This window comes from Anastrepha obliqua, chromosome 3 (genome assembly GCF_027943255.1).
Source record: "Anastrepha obliqua isolate idAnaObli1 chromosome 3, idAnaObli1_1.0, whole genome shotgun sequence".
Lineage (NCBI taxonomy): Eukaryota > Metazoa > Arthropoda > Insecta > Diptera > Tephritidae > Anastrepha > Anastrepha obliqua.
In genome coordinates, this window is record NC_072894.1 from 10,679,880 (window position 1) to 10,691,938 (window position 12,059).

A 12,059-nucleotide genomic window follows, 5' to 3' on the forward strand; every position below is an offset into this window, starting at 1 on the left:
GGATAAAGGATGCCGAGTTCTTTGGCGTATTCGATACAGATTGAAATTGCCTACTTGAGTCTGGGAAGTTTTTTCGGATGCAGCTCGGATAATACATTCTCGTAAAGTTTGTTGTTATAGCAAGGGAAAAGCTTGGGTATAAGTCTCTTTACGTTAAGTTCATATCGCTCCTCGATCGTGGGTAGGCCGGCTTCCACTAGTATATATTTTGTTGGTGATGGGCGCGAATGCTTCTTCTTACAGCCATGTGGTATGGGGAGTAAAGCAGTTTGATGGAATGAGAAAATTAGTGTGTGTTCATGATATGAAAAATATTACGTGCGAGATAGAAATACCATCTCTTCTACTATAATTTTGAGTACTTATTGCACTATGACCGTAGCGTAGCGGCACTCGCTGGTAATGAGAGCGAACTTAGCGCTCTTCTACGTTTGCACAGATAAGCAAAGGAAGGTTGTGTTTGTAACAGTTCAATAGAACTCACTTAAAGGTGAAGAACATTATGTTCCTGCAGTTATTTATGACGGTGTGATGACTGCTTTAAAACCAATACTCCAATACTTTCATAATTTTCTATGGAAAAATTCAGCTTTATTCACTTAACTTTTATTTGCATTTTCTTTCATCGATGTGCATATGTAAGCATTCAATACCTCACACCTTGATTCAACGCTTTTCGTTAAGCAGCCAGTTGGTTTTCTTGGCTTTTCGTTGCTGTCAATAAATTTTTTCCACATTCGATTTGACTCCATTCCACGGCTTTAAATTTTAGCCATTATCATATCTAATGATGCCGCACTGCCTGTGCAGTGGCATGGGGAAAAATAAATGTAGAACAAATATTTGTTGCCTTTTTATTTTAAGAGTATGCATTTACAGCTCATCAAGAGCGAGATGGCGGCAGAGGTTGGCGCTGCTCGCAAAGAATGAAGTAGGTGTACATACATACATACATACGTACACATTATTGGTGCAAATACGAGTGAAATGCGACAAGTGCTTGCGGTGTAGTTGTTCGTCTGGAAATTGAATCTGGAATTAATCATGTGGAATAAATTTACTTCTACGAACAGTTGCTTAATGAATAGAACAATGGAAATGAATATTAGGAACAATTGTAAGTATTTACTGGATACCAAAGATAAGTACGAGTATGTTGAATACTTTACGTGATTACACAAGAAGACGGACATATTTAAGTACAGATAAGTACATGGGTTGTTATGTGAAAAATAATAGTGGCACTTACTTTAAAACATTACAAAATCTAAAAGTACGTTCACATATGCATTAATTACCAGCAAATCCACAAAACTAATCTACCCGTTCACATATGGCAGATTACCTGCAAAATTGCCAATCAGCTGTCACTACTGTTGTGAAAGGTTTTTCTTCATGGAACTTATTTTGGTGAAATATTTCGGTGTTTTTGGTTTGTTTAATTATTAGTACCGATATGAAGAAAAGACAAGGAGAAGGAATATCTAATTTATTTGCGACATTGACTGCTAATAAGAAACAATTGCTGAGGTTTCAAAAAATTATGGCAGCAATACGCATTTGAAATTCGATATTACATTTAATAATAATTAAAAAGAGGACAAAGTTGTTATGGAAACACGCTTTTTTCTATTATATGAATGCATAGTTAATAATACCTAGGAAACATTTTATTAGAATTATGCTTACAAACCTGCTTTCTTTGCTGGCATCCATTTTATTTAGTTTTTACTGTGGCGTTTTTCTTTACACTCGTAAAAATAATGGTCTATTACGCAGAAAACAAAAAGTATGGTTATTATCTAGGATTATTTTATAATCTCAGATTTTGTATGAGAAATCTCGCTTTTTAAGTACGTATTGGGAGTTAAACACGACAAAGTAGATTATCTACTTATAAAGGGTGATTTTTTAAGAGCCAAAGGAAACTTTTTCAAAAAAACACGAGTCAAATTCAGGAAAATGCATGAAATTTTTATTTAAATCGATAGTACAGTCCATATAATTTAACGTTTGAGGATTATTTCATGCAAATGTTGACCGTGACTGCGCTTCAAATGGTCCATCCGCTTAGTCCAATTTTAGCATACTCTTCCAATGTTTCGGCCGGTATCTCACATATAAATGCTTTAATGTTGTCTTCCAATGCGTTAATTGAAGCAGGCTTATCTGAATAGACATGAGCTTTAACATAGCCCCACAAAAAATAATCTAAAGGCGTTATATCGCACGATCTGGGTGGCCAATTGACAGGTTCCGAACGTGAAATAAAATGTTCACCGAACTCGCCTCTCAACAAGTCCATTGTTACGCGTGCTGTGTGGCATGTGGCACCGTCTTGCTGAAACCACATGTCATGCAAGTCAAGCTGTTGCGTTTTGGGCAAAAAAAAGTTGGATATCATTTCACGGTAGCGCTCACCATTCACAGTTACGTTACGATTCGCAGCATCTTTGAAGAAGTACGGTCCAATGATACCTCCAAAATCGACAATTCTGCTTATTTACGTACCCATTGATCCAAAAATGAGCTTCGTCGCTGAACACAATTTTTCGATAAAAAAGTGGATCTTCGGCCAACTTTCCAAGAGCCCACTCACCAAAAATTCTGCGTTGCAGTAGCTCGTTCGGCTTCAATTCTTGCACCAGCTGTATTATGAAAGGCTTCACACCTAAATCCTTTCGCAAAATTTTCCACGTTATTGAGTAACAGAGCCCCAATTGCTGGAACGGCTTTGATATTTTCTTCAGTTCGCACTCTACGTAAGCGTGTTGGTGGTTTGATGTCCAATAATGTAAATTTGGTTCTAAATTTAGTCACAATAGCTCGAATAGCCGTGGGTCGATTAAACTGGCCATAAAATGGATAATACATTTTTATAATAAAATTCAATGATTTGCAAGCGTTGTTCGTTTGTAAGACGATTCATGGTTAAATTATAGACCAAACTGAAGATGTTCGACAGTGAAACAAAACACGAAACGTGCGTCAGCGGTTTAAACCAAATGTTTTAAAAGATAATAGCAATTGGATTGGCCTTCACAGTTGCCTGATGCGAACCCTATTGAAAATATTTAGGCAATCAAATTTGGGCAAAAGCTCAAAAAGAAAAACAAATATGGACAATCAAGGACAAACTCGTCTGAGTACCTACACATCTTGCACAGATATTAACACAAAGTGTGACTCCTAGCCATGAAGTCATTATAGCTTATGGTGGTGATTATAGATTTTATTTAATACTTTTTATTGTGAATAATAAATAAATTATAAGCCTGTGTGAGCTTCAGTTTGTTAGAATTGAATCGGTCAAATAGTTTCTAAGTTACGGCGGTCACGCCGCTATTAGACAGACTGTATATGAAAAAGGCTTTTACTAAAGCAAACGGCTTACAATAATCAAAAATAGTTCCATTGGCAGTTTTTTATTTGGATCGTAGCACATGGGCTGAAAAGTGCCGGGCCTAGCACATAGATGGCACTAATTTTATTGCACTCACCTCTTTTTCAGTTGGTACTAAGCTTAAAAAGACAGCTGTTAAAATTTCATGTTACTCTAGTCGTTAGTTCGGAGTTATTGTGCTAAAAGTGACGCTACTTTTGTTTATTTTCAAAAGAATGGATTAAAAAGAATTCCGTGTTTTAATTTTACACTGCTTTTTGATGGGGAAAAAATGCTGTTGAAGCGAAGTAATGGCTTGACAAGTGTTTGGGAACTCCGCTCCATCAGAAACAACAATGAAACGAGGAATTGTTGACTTCAAATGTCGTCGTAGAGACACCGATGATGCACCAGGCAGGGCACGTCCAAATGAGGCGTCAACACCAGACAACATCAAAAACATCCAGAAAATCGTTTCGAATGACCGAAAAGTGAAGTTAATATAGTTGCCATCGTAAAGATATTAAAAGACATTATTGGCTTTGTATTGCATGAGTATTTGACTACGAGAAAGCTCTGTTCAGAGTGGGTGCCATGTTTGCTCACTGTTAACCAAAACAATTCAGTTACAAGTCAATCAAAACAATGCCAAAACTACACGAATTGAACCTACGAATTGCTCCTACATCCGCCGTATTCGCCGGATTTTACGCGTCCAACGACTAGTGGCTGTTGGCAGACCTAAAAAAATGCCAGAAATTTCGCTCGAATTAAGAGGTTATTGCTGAGAAGATAAATCGTTCTACAAAAGTGGTATTGAAATGTAAGAGTGGCGCTGGAATGATTGCATTGTTCTTGATGAAAATTATGTTGATAATAAAGCAAATTTCTAACAAAAAAGAGGTTGTCTGTAAAGTCGGTTTACTGACGATAGAAAAGAAAATACTGATGGAATGGTTGCATTTTTCAAAAGAAAATTTTAATTTTATTGTTTGATAGATATTTTGTATGGATATAGAGAAGGAGGTAAATGGAATTGATCAAGTTACATTTACACAAACGTGAAAAATTACGAAACATTTATCAAATTCATGAAAGATATGTTCAATTTCGATTGTGCATCAGACGTTAATAAGTCAACAACACTAAGAGGCACCATCATCGATTTGCCTTTTTCAAGACACTTTACACTCGAAACACTCCCTTTCATTTCCTATTTTTCCTATCATCGTTTATTCTCAACAGAGAATTGGTTCATTACCATGCACACAGGAAGAAGGCATATGCAAATACAAGTATGTGAATTTATATACCTACATATGCGCATATACATACATATATATGCTCACTCAAGTAGGACAGAGCCAGATGTCGAACGTTGCCGACCGCGGTACCGATTGTGCCTCTTTGTCGTTCATTCCACGCTCTCGCTTGCAGTTCAAGCAAGGTAACGACCCATTTTTTGGTGCGTGCAGCCGGCTACATCGAATTATAAGACGTTATCACGTCAAAAAAACGTGTTTTCTTTGTTAGACTTGGGACTTTTCGCCCCCATAAAATAATTAAAATGGGGAGACAACAAATAAACTTTTTTGGTTTTTTGAAACTGCTCCACATACGATTTCGCAAATAATAATATAATATTTACTCTTATGATTTTTCCATTTGGTATTTAAGGAACTCATAAATTTTTGCGGAAATTCAAACATTTGTTACTAATATCATCTAATGTCCATTAACCCATTTAAAGTTTTGCTTTCCATTTAACACGCATTGCTTTCCATTCTTCCAAAGCAGCATTTTTAATATGTTTAATGTAAATGGCATTAAATGATATGCTCATATACGCATATGCAATAGTGTACCCCCAAACAGATGCACATTCAAAGAAACACACACACACACATACATATGTACGAGTATGTGAATGCATTCATATTAAGCATCCATATGCGCATAAATAAATTGCTAACTGCTTGCTAATACTTGCAAAATGTTTGGTAAAACGCTTATGGGTATGAATGTATGCCGTTTCAATCACACACAACTACACGCACACTCGCACAATATTGACTGCTAATAAATAATCTTGACATTTCGCCACCCTTAGAGGGGGAAAATGAAGCATAAAATCCATATTTCACCATTTAGCTCCGATATTCCATATTCTCACTATTGAAAGGAAATATGTAGATATGTATCATTTTTAATCCCACGTCTTATATCAAATTGATCGACCCATAATTGAATTCAAAATCTCGTAGCGGAGAAATGGGATTAACTTTCTGCATTCGATTGGATTTGATGTAGTAGATTTCGATGAACTATGAATATTCGAGTACGGATATATCAAATGCGAAAAGGTGATGCAGACACAATCCCTCGTACAAGTTGGTATTGTGAAAAGTCTGCAAAGCTTCTTAAGGGGTTATACTTTTTTTCAATTTCAAACGTTTATTAACAAAAAATGGTTACAAATTTAATCTTCAAAATAATAGCCATCGCTAGCGACACATTTTTCCCATCTCTCAGGCTATTTGTGGATGCCGCGCCAAAAAAATTTGCCGTCTTTGGGCGCAAACCAATCATCGAGCCATTTTTTGGCTTCTCCGTGAGAATTGAAGCGCTGCTCGGAAGGTGAGTGGCCCATCGATGCAAACAAATGATAATCGGAAGGCTCCAAGTCTGGTGAGTAAGCCGCATGCACCAGCGGTTCCCAATCGTACGTCTCCACCAATTCCCGGGTCACTCTTGTTCGATGTGGCGGTGCATTGTCATCAAGAAAAATTACTTTGTGACGCCGATCGGCACATTCTGGTCGTTTTCGGTGTGTAGCGCTGTTCAAATCGGCCAATTGTCGTTGGTAGCGTGCACCGTCAACTGTTTCACCTGGTTTTAATAGCTCGTACCAAATCATACCACGTTGATCTTAGAAACACACAGCATTGCCTTGTAGCCGAAGCGATTTGGTTAGGACGTTGTTTTTGGCTTGTGGTCGGATGGACCATATGATCGTTACCGCTTGGAATTGGAGAAATACACCCATTTTTCATCAGCCGTAACGATTCGATGCAAAAAAGGCTTCGTTTTGAACCGGGAGAGCAACATTTCACAAGTGGTTTTTCGATATCCGCAAATCGTAATTTGAAGGCTCGAAATTCGACATTTTTTAAATTTATTGATCTAAAAACTTGTACACATATTTTGTTATCTTTTAACTGTATTTAAAGACTTAGTATCAGTAAAAATATTTATTTGGAAAGGAGCTACAGCTGATCTCCGAGAGATCCTTGTTTTGACGTTTTGCGATGGCCACTATATCTCTGAACTGGATCCTCTAAAAATAAAAAATCAAAACAGACCAATGTTAAATCTAGTAATTAATCGAAGGAATGAGCGAACTACATTTTTGTCAAAATGGCGGTTTCTCATAAAAAAAAAACGATTTTTGACCAAAATTTCGACCTTAAATTGTTTATACAAAAACAAAAACATTTATCGGTGTGAAAAAATCTTCGATTAATTCTTCTTTTTAATTCTTCTTCTTAATTGGCGCGATAACCGCTTACGCGATTTTGGCCGAGTTTAACAAAGCACGCCAGTCGTTTCTTTCTCGTGATAACCGGTGCCAATTGGACTCACCAAGTGAAGCCATGTCCTTCTCCACCTAGTCTTTGCAACGCAGAGGAGGTCTTCCTTTTCCTCTGGTACCGCATCGAATACTTTCAAAGCCGGAGCGTTTGTATCCATTCGGACGACATGACCCAGCCAACGTAGCCGCTGGATCTTTATTCGCTGCGCTATGTCTATGTCGTCGTAAAGCTCGTACAGCTCATCGTTCCATCGGCTGCGATATTCGCCGTTGCCAACGTGCAAAGGTCCAAAAATCGTACGCAGAATCTTTCTCTCGAACACTCCAAGCGTCGCTTCATCGGATGTTGTCATCGTCCAAGCTTCTGCGCCATAGGCACCACAATTGCGCGGGTGCAGACGGCCTACCAGTATAAGCGTTAAAGACACTTTTAACGTAGCTAAGCTGGCAGCGTATACTAGAAACCCTCGCAAAAATAGGGTCGCCTAATTAAATTATCAGAATAATTGAGAGCTATTTCACAGACCGTAAACTGAAGTTTAGAAGGGACAAAGGCATTGAGGACTAGATCGTGTCAGCAGGGGTTCCTCAAGGATCAGTTCGGGGTCCACTGCTATGGAACTTAATGTATGACGGGGTTCTAAGACTGGATATGCCACCTAGACCTAAAGTCATTGGATTCGTGGCAAAACATATCCACGAAATTGAGAGGATCGCCAGCGAATCATTAAGCAGGATCAAGGTTTGGCTAAGGTGTATGAAGCTGAAATTTGCTAAGCATAAGGAGGATGATTCCATATGTAGAAGTTCACGCAAGTGGGGAAAGTTACTGATTGCCATTCACTTGGGAGTGGCCACAACGATTTTTCTACATATAGTCCAAGCAGCTCTTAACTTTCGAGATTAGCCCAAGTATCCTCTGGGTAGCTTCCGAACACCTATTCGAGAGAGAACGAGCTAACGTGAGAAGGCGAAGCATAACAAGATAGCTGGTTGTTCGCTGGGTTTGGGACCCGCCACATAAAAATCCCCCCCCCCCCCCCCCAATGAAAACACAAACAAAGCTTGGGATGAGAACTCCATGTATTGATGACGACCCCTGCAAACGAACTAAGGATAACGATTTGAGGGCATGCACCTGGAATGTCCGGACCCGTAATGGGAAAGGTGCCTCTACCAGGCTGGTTGATGTTCTGGTGAGAGTAAAGGCTTACATCACTGCCATTCAAGAGATGTGATCGACGAGGCAAGACAGGAAAAGCTTAGGACCTTGCAACGTCCACTGCAGCTGCCATGTAAAGGAGCGCAAATTCGGTGTTGGATTTGTTGTGGGAGGAAGAAGAAAGAAAAAGACAATACGACCAAAGATTCCTTCTATTAGCGCCTCGAACGTTCCTATGAGCGTTGCCCCTGCACCGACATAAAGGTCGTGATTGGCGACTTCAACGCCAGAGGGAGTTTTTGGTCCCATAGTCGGAAAATTCAGCCTGCACAACGAAACGTGCGGTAACGGACAGAGGCTGATCGACTTCGTCGGGGCAAGAAACATGGTAGTCTGCAGTACCAGATTCCAGCATAAAAAGATACACCAAGTTACCTGGCTGTCTCTTGATCGAAAAACGCGATCGATTATGTTGTGATCTAGAGTTTTAAATATGTAAATGTCGGGATTGTACCTATTAGTTCGAAACTCACTATTAAATACTTAGGAGGGATGATTGACAGTCGTTTAAACTTCAAAACGCACACGGGATACGCTGTGAAGAAGACAACGAGTGTACAGTCCTGCCTGTCACGAATAATTCCAAAAAACGACGGACCTAGTCACAACTAAAGAATACTATATATGGTAGCAGGGTAGTCAGCTCGGTTTTTTTGTTTGCCACACCGGTCTGGGCTGATGCACTGAACAAAAATAGCTACACAAAAAAACTAACAGTCGCCTATTGGCTAAGCGCTTTGCGTACTATCTGCGGCTTCCGTACAATTCCGGACGATACTTCCTTCGTTCAAGCAATAAATGATGGCTACCACGATCTCCGTTCTCTTATACGGAGCGGAACTGTGGGCAAATGCGCTAAAGGTAAAGCATCGATGCGAGCTCTTACCATCGGTACAACGAACGGCGAACACCCCACATGCATATACGGAGATGCCGCCGAAGTTGACGCTGTACACACTTTTTTTCAAAGTATGCGTTGGGAACAAGAACGTCGAACGCCGGAGAATGCAGTTGGTAATATACTACTGTGGGCAAAAAGTAAGCTGAATTTATTTGTCAAACTTCGCGGGAGTTATTTTTTTCATGAGTTTTCAGCACTGTTAATAACATCTGGACCAACTTTCATGTGAATGTCATTATTAGTAATATATTTACGCTTGTGTTTACCAAACGACCAAGAGTGCATTTTTCGATTTTTTTTGGTGATTCGACCATGTCGCAGAAAAATGTTTATAAGTGGTACAAAAGCTTCAAAGGGGGTCGAGAACGTGTTGATGAATTGGAGCGCTCCGGACGACCATCGACGTCAACAGATGACCAACACGTCAATAAAGTGAAGGAGTTAGTGCTCAAAAATCGTCGGTTGACTGTTAAAGACCTTACTGATATGATCGGAATATCAGAAGGATCTGTGAAAACCATTTTGAAAGACCATTTGGGCCTACGAAAAGTCAAATCTCGTTTGGTACCGAAAACTCTCAATTTCTTGGAAAAAAGCCGTCGCGTTGATGTGTGTGAAACAATGCTTTCAGACTATCAGGACAAGCTCAAATGCATCATTACGGAAGATAAGACTTGGATTTATGCTTACGACCCTGAAACAATCGACCAATCAAGCGAATATCGTGCTAAAGGCGAGGCCAGACCGAAAAGAGCACGTCAAAGTCGTTCAAAAATAAAGGTCATGATGACAGTTTTTTTCGATTTTCGTGGTGTGGTGCACTATGAATTCCTTCCACCTGGTCAAACTGTTAATAAGGAATATTATTTGAGCGTTATGCGTCGTTTACGTGAAGCAATTCGTCTAAAAAGACCAGAATTATGGGCCGACAACTCTTGGTTTTTGCATCACGATAATGCACCGTCTCACACTGCACTCGTTCTTCGTGACCATTTCGCCAAAAATTCAACGCATATCGTTCCACAACCACCCTATTCGCCTGATTTGGCTCCGTGTGACTTCTGGCTATTCCCAAAACTCAAGAGACCACTCCGGGGAACGCGTTTCGAGTCGATTGAGGAGATAAAAGCTGAATCGAAGAAGGTGCTGATGGCTATACCGAAAATGGACTATTTGGCATATTTCGGGGATTGGAAAAATCGTTGGGTAAAGTGTATTTCATCGAGAGGGGATTATTTTGAAGGGGATGAAATTGATTTACAAAAATAAATAAAGATTTTTCATTTTACAACCAAATTCACCTTACTTTTTGCCCACAGTAGTAGCCACTGAAAATGTAATCGGCAAGATGCTAAGTAGCGAAGAAACGTGGGTTCCCGTCAGTGGTTTCACGGAAAGATTTATTCGTATAAAAAAGTCGTACCTGGACGCAGGCACTTAGGCATAGACCTTTGTAATAAAGGGGATGGAACGCCACTCTGAAGTAATGCGAAAGCGGTTGCAGGGTGGGTGACGTTTCCAAACGAGGGACAGTTTTTTAGTTCCCGGACATACAATTGCGGCGACAGTAGCTTTGACGATGCTTTAGGCATTTTAAACCAACTCATCCGCAAAAAAAAAACCCACTCGGTTGTAGCGACCGTCTACGCTCGCAGTTAACTTAATTCAGATATACTCGTATGTACATGCATACAATAATATATATATTTTGTAATACTTCTAATAACTATCAGTCTCACAGCCTCATCATATTTTAGCTACTCTATTTGCTTTTTGCTATCCAAATCATTATGGTTTCACCCACTTTTCCCTCCAAGTGGTGCATAAATGCGTATTGCTTTACACGTAACCAACACTCAATAATTTATCGAACCTTCTCCTTTCGAACTTTGCTCACAAGTGTGCTTATTTCGGGTCAATTTATGAAATTATATTTTATTCCAACAACGCCATCTCCAACGCCATTACGATTTTTCACATTGGCTATTAGCTGTTGGTTTTGCCAAAACTTATGCCGAACCAGATACATCCGGAATAAACAGCTTTTTTGAATATATGTACGGGTGAATGTACAAACAAGTGGATTATGTCCGTAGCATTTTGACTTCGGTTTCCGGCCGCACTGCTACTGCTGTTCAACCCTCATTTACAAAGTCGTCAAATCCATATTTTACATTTGCCTTTATAACCAAAGACAGTGGCAACAAAGTCATTGTTATGATAATAATTGACATCTTTTTGGATCATCCTCACTCTCCTGTTTTGATATTTCTGATACTTTCGATGTATTGTCCGTCCACATCGTTTCATTTCCATGCTTTCTCTGTGCGCTTAATAAATTAAATGTGTTTTTGTGTTGTCAAACGAATTGATTTTGCATGATTATGCTTTGCTGTCTTTTCTTGTCTAAATAACCACACCGCACTAGAGTTGCCAACACTGTACTACAATGGAACATAAGTACCAATATTTATAAAGGGGGATCAGATTAAAGATACTTCTTCCAATAGGGGGTTTTCGACAGATACATAATTCAGTATTCATTGGCAGTTCATCATGGAAAGACGTTTACAAATCGCACAATTGTATTACGAAAATCGACGCTCTGTGAAAAGTGCGCTCAGTCCAATTTGTGGTGTTCAGCGACGAGACCCATTTTTGGCTTAATGCCTACGTCAATAGCAAAATTACCGTATTTAGGCTCAAGAGCAACCCGAAGACATTCAAGCACAGCCATTACATCTACTGAAAGCAACGGTTTGGTGCGGTCTACGAGCTGGAGATATCATCGGCCCATATTTCTTCAAAGACTAGACTGGCACCAATGTAACAGTGAATGGTGAATGCTATCGCGCCATGATAAACTATTTTTGATGCGGGAAATTGAGGCGCGCAATCTCCACAACATTTGATTCCTACAAGACGTCGCTACTTGCCATTCATCCCGTAAAACAGTGGATTT